Below are 8,840 nucleotides of genomic sequence, written 5' to 3'. Positions count from 1 at the left end.
GCACAGAGAAAGGGTCAGGAATTGGCAAGCAGGCTTATACATATTCATATGGGGGAACGGCACTTTCAGAAGGGTCCATTCCAGCGCATGCTCAGTTTAAGATACATAGATTTGCGCCTGCTTGGTTAGGACTATAATTCGGGAAGAGCCTGGAGCTGAAAGGCATTCCTCCCCGCCCCCCGCCCCCCAGGCATTGTGGAGATGCTCAGTGGGAACTGGCACTTTCTGGTCACTTCCGGCTTCCAGCATCACTTGTCATCCACCATGGTGTGCTAGAAAAGAGGACTCCAAAGCAGAACTGGTTTTTATTTCCCCACCCAGCTTATTTTAAGGCATTCTTTTTTGGGGGTCAAGGGGGCGGTTCGAGACAGGGTTTTTTTTGTTTTTTGGTTTTTTTTTTTGGTTTTTTTGAGACAGGGTTTCTCTGTGTAGCCCTGGCTGTCCTGGAACTCACTCTGTAGACCAGGCTGGCCTCGAACTCAGAAATCTGCCTGCCTCTGCCTCCCAAGTGCTGGGATTAAAGGTGTGCTCCACCACGCCCAGCACGCCCGGCTATTTTAAGGCATTCTTTAGTATACTCTTCAACCACATCTCAGACACGTCCCACCTTATGCCTATGTCTTGTCTTCTTGCTCTTACTCTTTCTGTTCCTCTTTTTGTTTTGTTTGTTTTTTTTCCTAGACAGGGTCTCACTTTGTAGCCCTGGATGACCTGGAACTCTATATGTAGGTTAGGCTGGCCTGGAACTCACAGAGATCCATCTGCCTCTGCCTCCTTAATGCTGGGATTCAAGATATTAAAGCTTCTTTTTACTTTTAATTTGTTTTAATGATTTATTTATTTTTATTTCCTATGCATTAGTATTCTGCCTGTTTGTATTTCTGTATGAGGGTGTCAGATCCCGTGGAACTGGAAGAGCAGCAGCCAGTGCTCTTAACCTCTGAGCCATCTCTCTGGTTCCCCTTGTTTTAGATCTGAATTATAACCTTCCATCGCTTTAAAAGTTACTAAAATCTGTGGACCCTAACAGAGTCCCAGGCAACTTTCCCTCCCTAGCTGCTTTCCCAACCTCGATATATTTACTTATATCTCTCCTCACCCACTCCATTTCTTTCCCCATCCTAATCTTATTAGGTAAAGTCAAAGTAGGTACCACACTATCCTTTGTAGGTTACCCTCCAGCAGTTATTAAAGTTATAGGACCACTGTTGTTAGTTGGCTGGCATGACACTTGCACGGTAGTGGCTCTCCCTGTAATGTCACACTGAAGGAAGAATCCAGAGCTTCCACCAGGACCTCTGAGTTCCAGCACTGAGAAACTGTTTTCTGAACTGTATACTCAGCTCTACCACATCCAGACCACACAGGAACATTGCAAATACTTCAACTGAGAAAATAAAACTGATTAAAAATTAAACCAAGGGGGCTGGCGAGATGGCTCAGTGGGTAAGAGCACTGACTGCTCTTCTGAAGGTCCTGAGTTCAAATCCCAGCAACCACATGGTGGCTCACAACCACCCATAATGAGATCTGACACTCCCTTCTGGTGCATCTGAAGTCAGCTACAGTGTACTTATGTATAATAATAATAATTTATTTTAAAAATTAAACCAACCTGGCGTGGTGGCTCACGCCTTTAATCCCAGCACTCGGGAGGCAGAGGCAGGTGGATTTCTGAGTTCGAGGCCAGCCTGGTCTACGGAGTGAGTTCCAAGACAGCCAGGACTATACAGGGAAACCCTGTCTCAAACAAACAAACAAACAAACAAAAATTAAACCAAGCAAAGAAATAACACCACATGCACAAATCCCAACCCAGTAACATAAGAAATACACACACACACACACACACACACACACACACACACACACATACACACACACACAAAACAACAAAACTCTTCCCAAAAAGCCCACTGCTCCTATAGTACCGGTGTATAATAAGGGTGAGTTAGATGAAATCCCAGATTGTGGACTCAAGATTCTAAGTGTGTTCAAGGAAATCAAAGAGCGTAAGCTCCTGGCTGAGAACACAAACAGACAAATGAAGTAAGAAAAGTGCTGCAAGACAGGAGAGAAATTCAACAAAGAGATGGAAACACTGAGGAAAAGCCACCCTGAAATAATAGACATAGAGGACATAGTAAGTCAACGAAAAATCTCTGCGGAAGTCTCATCAATAGGACCAACTGACAGAACGCTGGAGCCTTTAAGCACGGTGACAGAAATGGAACAAACAAGGACGATGATAAACAATAAGAAGGTGTGAATGAGATTTCCAAGTTACATGTAGCACCATGAAAAGACCAAGCCTACTGATAACAACAGGGGTAGAGGAAGGAAAACAGTGTCTTTCCAAAGGCATAGAAAACATGTTTTTTTCTCTTTTAATAAGGGGTTTTACTCAAAAGGGTAGCTTTGAAAATCTCTAGCTTGTTGTGAACCAGAAAGCCAGGGGCCACCTCATCCTGACACCACTGGAGTCAGTGTACCTCTGAAACAAAGCCACTGTGAAAAACGAGGAGGACTCGAGTCCTACTTTGATTTAAGGAAAAGGACAAGTTTTTAATACAGCAAAACAGAACACAAAAAGTAAACAAATCCTTAGAAATCACTAGATATATGTGTGTGTTTATATAATTAGGATCATCATCAACATTTTAAGCCATTAAAAATCAGGTTGCCACCTCACCTTTTCTTTTGGTACTGGGGATATTCTTATTAAGAAATCCAGCCTCTATTTCAATGGCCTAGCCCAGCTTTCTCTCCACTGTGCCTCATCTCCACCATCCACTCCAGAGTCCAGCCTCAACTCTGCAGCCAGAGGCAGAGCCAGCACTCATTCTGGAGTGAGGACAGCAGGCCTGCGAGCATAGCTGAGCACGGACCTCACCCTTTCCTGGAGGAGCAGCAAGTGCCCACAGCTGGTCTGCAGTCGTTCAAGGGTGCCTCCTCTCCTCTCCGCTGCTATTCACTACTTTTTTCTGCCTAAAAGCAAGATGGCAATCTTAATCAAATAGGGAAGCTAGATCTTTAAAATAACTTAAAAATCACTTTTATATAAAGCAGCAAAAACATATCTTCCTCTCTGCGATAAGAAAAATGTTAACAAGGAACATGGTGATGTGGTGGGCTGTACAAAACTTCTGCTCGACTGGATCCCATGAGCATCTCAAAATCGCTCCTTCACCTTGGCCATGCTGCCTGAAGACTCTTCTCCAGTCACGTTTTCACTTTCTTCTGGGCTTAAGCTTTCATTTTCAGACCTGGTCCCATTAGGGATCAAGTTTTCCCCATTGACAAGCCCATTTTCAGCAGCCTTGACTTTGCTGACAGTCTCTGTGAGGCTCAGAGACTCCTGCACACCTGCCTCCTCCTCCAACTTTCTCAGGACCAGAGGGAGCCTTGAGTCCCCCACACCACCCTCCAAGAGCCCCAGGTCACTCTCCTCGTATCTCTGCGGTGGTGCCCTCTCCTCCATGTGTTTACGGTAGTACTCCCAGTTCGCGGCCGCACTCTTCACTGCTTTTTCCAAAATCTCCTTTTCACCCAAGCACAATTTGATGGCCATTGTGGCCCGGACAGAGAGGTCAGGATTTTTCAAGACGATCTTATCTTCCTCAATTGTTGTCTTATATGTTTTTAAAAGAAGTGAGGCTCTATCTTCCAGAAATGTCCAAAGTTTGACCTCATTGTCCCAGCTGACAGGAAACTCTGCGTTCCCCAGAGTGAAGATCTTGTCAATGGCGCTGTCCCCTAGCAAATGCTCTTTCAGCTCCTCTTCAGTCATGCAGAATACTCGGAGAAAAGCTAGAAGCTGGGCAGAGATGGGTGGCTCAGTAAAATGCAATGCAAAAACACTGGATGTTGGGATGCCAGCCCGAGCCAGGACCTCAGCCTTCATGGCGCAGAGCCTGTCACTTTTATTCACCCCCAGCTTAATTTTCACTCTGTCGTGGGAATTATTGTCAAAGAAAAAAACCACTGTGGATCACAAACTCTGCATTTGACCGAGTGCCATAAAAAATGTAAATCTGATCTCCAGCCTGAAAGTCCTGCAGAGCCACACACTCACAGCGGTCATCTTCCAGGTTATAGCCAGTTGTGATCAGGCCATTGGTAGGATTGCACATGTCCCATAAAGGAATCAGAGCCAAGGATCCCCCCCCCCCACCCCGAACCATCCTCTGTAGGAATTTGGTTTTGCCGTGTCATAACTGATGAGACGGCCCACCTGTAGTCCTCGTAAGTGAAAGACTCCTTCAAGGGCAGTTTGTTGGCATGGGTCTGGATGACTTTATAGAAATAGGCGTACTGGCGTGCTGTGTTTTTATACTGGCTGAAGACATCATGGATGGCTTGTGTTGACTGAAGACACATTCCTCTTCTTCTTCGAAGTAGAGAGGGGTGTCATATTCACTGGGGAGGGTCTGAATGTATGGCTGCCAGAAAGAGTTGGGGCTGGCTCGCTCGCACAGCAGATGAAAGGCCAGTGCAATGTTTCCCATAGCTTGGAGAATTCGGTCTTGGGAATACAGGGGCCCCAATACTGAATTCTTAGCAGATTCAACAGTCATTAGTAACTTTCGTGGAACCCATAAAAATAATTCTTCTGCCTTGATGTCTCTTGTTGCTCTCAAACCAAAGCCCTCTTCTTTGAAGTTAACCATTTCAAAACCCTCGACAGACGCCCCGTTTTCAGAGGCCCATTTCATTAGATCAGGGAAGTAATCTTCTCTTTTCCCATCAAAAGTAACAGACAGACCTTTTTATTTCTTCCGTATTTTCTCAACCAGAGCCTGGATCTGCGTGTACTCTTCCCATTCTTTCCCTGGGCCGGGTGCAGGACTGCTACATTTCTGCAACAGGTCACTTGTCAGGTTCAAAATTTCCTTTGGTGACACAGTGGCTGTAGCCCCAGTACCTGATTTCTGAGTTTTCACTCGACTCTTCTTACCCATTTTCTAACTGCCCGCTTCTTCTCCGCGCAGCGGCGGTGCCACACTCTGGCAGGGACCCCACCGTCCGCCTCAACCAACCCCCAGGTGGCGGCGGCGGTGGCTGCAGCAGCGGCGGCCCAGAAAACATTTTTTAAAAAGAGATTCACTACAGATGTTGGAGGGAGATTTATTGCTCTTACAAAAGACCAGGGTTCAATTCCCAGCACCCATAAGCAACTCACAACCATCTATAACTCTGGTGCCAGGGAATCCAGTGGCCTATTTTGATTTCTGTGGGCTTCTGCACACATGTGGTGCATAAAAATATACATATTAAATAAATAAATAAAAATTAAAAACGTCTCAGAGTTGGGAAAGGAGATGCCAATCCAGGTATAAGATCATGTCCCATCTCATACTATAATTATAATTGAAACACTAAATATACAGAGCAAAGAATCCACATTGAAAGTAGCAAGAGAAAACCACCAAGTCACATATAAAAGTAGGCCCATCAAAATAGTAGTAGATTTGTTAACTCAAGACTTTAAAACCTAGGATGACCTGGACATAGGTATTTCAAGATATATCTCTGAGAAACAAAACTGCCAGCACAGACTATTATACCCAGCAAAGCTATCTGATAGAGTTGAAGGAGAAATAAAAACTTTCCATGATAAAAGTAGGCAAGGAAATTACTAAGACAGCACTATAGAAACACTTGAATAATCCCTTTGGATTGAAGAGAAATATCCATCCATGTGGCCACAAAGAACTAACCAATCCAGAATAAAGTTTAAGAGAAGGGGCAGGGAGGGAGGAGCACCACGAAATAAACAAGATGAAAGGAATCTAAACACACCTTTCAGTAATAAGACTACTAATGTTCTCAACTTTCTAACCAAAAGACAGACTAGTAGAGTGGATCAAACACAGGAAGCATCCATTAGCTACCTCCAAGAGATGCACATCACCACAGAAGCTAACCTTAGCATGAACTCATGGGGAAAATGTTGTACCTAGAAAAGGAGCAGGAGTCCCTGTTTTAATAGCTGACAAAACAGACTTCAAACTGAAACAGTGAGAAATCACAAAGGTTGCTTCATACTGACTAAGAAGAGTGACTTATCAAGAGGACATTACAGCACTAAGCAGCTATACCCGGAACACAGGTGCATCGAATCTCACAATGCAAATAATTTTAGTAAAGCTCAGACTGATTCTAGCACTCAGTTCCTCTAGCTAGATTCCCTAACCATTCCTCAACTCTCAGAACAGCGGTCACCTTCTGGGGAGCAACTAAACCAACACACGAGCCTATGGAAACATTTCATGTTCAAACTGCTACAAAAAGCAGTAGGTGTCTGTTCCTGCTTACGCTTTCCAGAAGTTGCACCAAGTGGTCCTGATGGCCCTGCAACTGCATTCCAGACAAGTTAGAACAGCCTTGGAGACGTGCGCTTCTACTCTGTCAGCAAGAACAACAATCCAAACAATAGATTTGGCTTTAACTTGCAAATAAGCAATGAGCTCACACCTAGCCAGAGAGGGAGGGGATCTTTATAACCAGAGTGTGGTTCATTTTACTGGAAACGGTAAATAATGGGGCATCTCTGAGGCTAATCCCTGGAGTATCTGTGATCCGATGCAGAGACTTAAAGGCATGGGGCAAGATAAGGCTTGGCCAGAGACCACTTTGCTGTCAATCACATGGCTCTCTATAGAAAGCAGGCCATGCTGAGGAACAATAGCGCCAGTCCCAGCAACTGTGGGGCTTGTATTTCTCTTCTCCCAACCAGACCCTTGTGTCTTCCCCAGGGTGAGCACTCCCAGAAAAGGGGAACATTTTTCTCAGAATTCAATTTTATTTGGAATTCGGTTTATAAGTAGATGTGCAAATGCAGGAAGATGTGTAGAATTTTAAGTTCCCTTGAAGTTGAAAGGTCCAGTAGGGAAAGGGTGACATCATACTGCACATGCTCCTGTGGCTGTCCCAGCTAAAGTTGACCACTCCTGCCTATTGTTCTTGATGTCCTGTTTGGGGGCCCTTAGTCATCAATCTGGAGGGGCTACTAACACTGTCTTTATGACTCAGCTGGAGTTGAGCACAGCCAGTTATTGTGGTTTCTGTCCTGTTTCCTGAGGCACGTTCATTCCTACCAGAGCCAACTTTCTGCTTAACAGACATCTGAAGTTAGGGTACAAAGTATACCAGTCCTACCTCATAGAATGCTCCACCAGGACCAAGACAGTTATCTCGTGAGCTGTTGAAGCATTGAAGTGATTCACAGTGAATCCCTTCCCAAGAATGACTGCAGCCTAGAGACGCTGTCTTACCCAGAGTCATATGGACATATACAGCCTGTCTTAAGTATGTGAGGTTCTCCTTTTGCTGAAAGAAATGTTCCTGTTAGTAATGGGATACCTGAATATCCAGTGACCCACTCCACACTCACAGAATGCTGTGTGGTGTAAGTGGAGCAGTAAGGTTTAGTGTGTGTATGTGGGCGTGGGGTCATTTCACGTGAATGAAAGAGCTAACAGAGATAGGTATGCTTAAGAGCATTGCCCAGAAGGCTGTAAGCAATTCTTTCCTTTTCAGCCCAGTTAACCCTAATGAGCCTTTTAAGGTTCAAGTACCAGTGTCTAGCTGCTATGCAGAGTGAAGTCACCCAATATCATAGAAGTATGGTTGCATAAAAAAGGTCATTTCCAGATCTCAGAGGAAAAAAATTGTGGTAGTATCCCCAGCTTCAGGTGGCTACCTGACAGAAGTTCCGCTCAGTGGACAGAGCTGGAAACTGTGCCATTTTCTCTGAGAAGCTGAAAAAAAATCCCTCCAAAATCCACCAGTTACATTTCTGTTGAGCCATGGACAGCAGCCCATAGGTCATGCTCCTGGCAACAAGACAAGCAGATGGTTAAATGGTGGAGAACATGGTAGTGTTAGATTTCACAAAACCCACCTTGTGCTTGTAACTAATGTGGGCATCTTTAAAAATAGACATGAGTGGAACTAAACACCTGATCAGACCTGTGCCATCTGGGTAAAAGCAACCGGACCCACCCTCGTGACAACAAAGAACTGAGGTCCAAAGCAAGGCCTAATCATTTTGGCACAAGAAGCTATAAGAGCCTGTGGAAGCTCACACTCTTAATCTAGCACTGAGTTCTAGATCAGTCAGTCAGAGCAACATAGTGCGATCCTGTCTCAAACACAAACAGAGAGAGAGAGAGAGAGAGAGAGAGAGAGAGAGAGAGAGAGAGAGAGAGAAGAGGGAGGAGAGGGAGAAGGAAGAGGAGGAGGAAGAAGAGGAAAAGAAAGAAGCTACTGCTATAGCTGTCACCACCACAAAACTCAAAGTCTGGCGACTGTGTCTGTCAGTGATGCGCCCAAAGAAAACACTGTATGTGCAAACCTGAAACAGATTCTGTCTAGTTTTGGAAAGCAGATTATACTCCCTTCTTTCTTATGCTTCTCTTGGATTATCTGCTGAGACATCACCTATGGTAGTCATGTTTCCAGAAGCAACAGAGCAATTACATCCGCAGAGCACATAGGAGCTGTTGACAAGTGCAGGGTAGAGCACATGTCCTGCCATCCCGTTGCAGGACCCACAGAAGACCTGATATGGATCCGGATCTCCTGCACACAGCCAATCAAACAGCAGAGCTGTACATAGACAAGAGGACCCAGCATTAAGCTCCACCCCGACATCCCTGGGATGTGGTTGCAGGGCACTATTACACACAGATGGGAGATAACTTTGGAGGAGGAAATGAATGCTTAAAAAGAGAAATTTTAAAAGATTCACAGACAACCAAACCTCAAATTCCCAACACACTTCTTAGGTACGTATGGTTGGATTTGAGGGCTGTTCCACAGGAAGAAATTCAAGT

General features: G+C 44.9%; 1 pseudogene; it reads right to left on the bottom strand.

The window, feature by feature from the left end:
- Positions 1–2,775: 2,775 nt before the first annotated feature.
- Gm14026 (predicted gene 14026) lies at positions 2,776–5,078 on the bottom strand (annotated as a pseudogene).

This window comes from Mus musculus, chromosome 2 (genome assembly GCF_000001635.26).
Source record: "Mus musculus strain C57BL/6J chromosome 2, GRCm38.p6 C57BL/6J".
Classification (NCBI taxonomy): Eukaryota; Metazoa; Chordata; class Mammalia; order Rodentia; family Muridae; genus Mus; species Mus musculus.
Note: the sequence above shows the minus strand (reverse complement) of the source record. Positions and strands in the feature narration are given on the sequence as shown.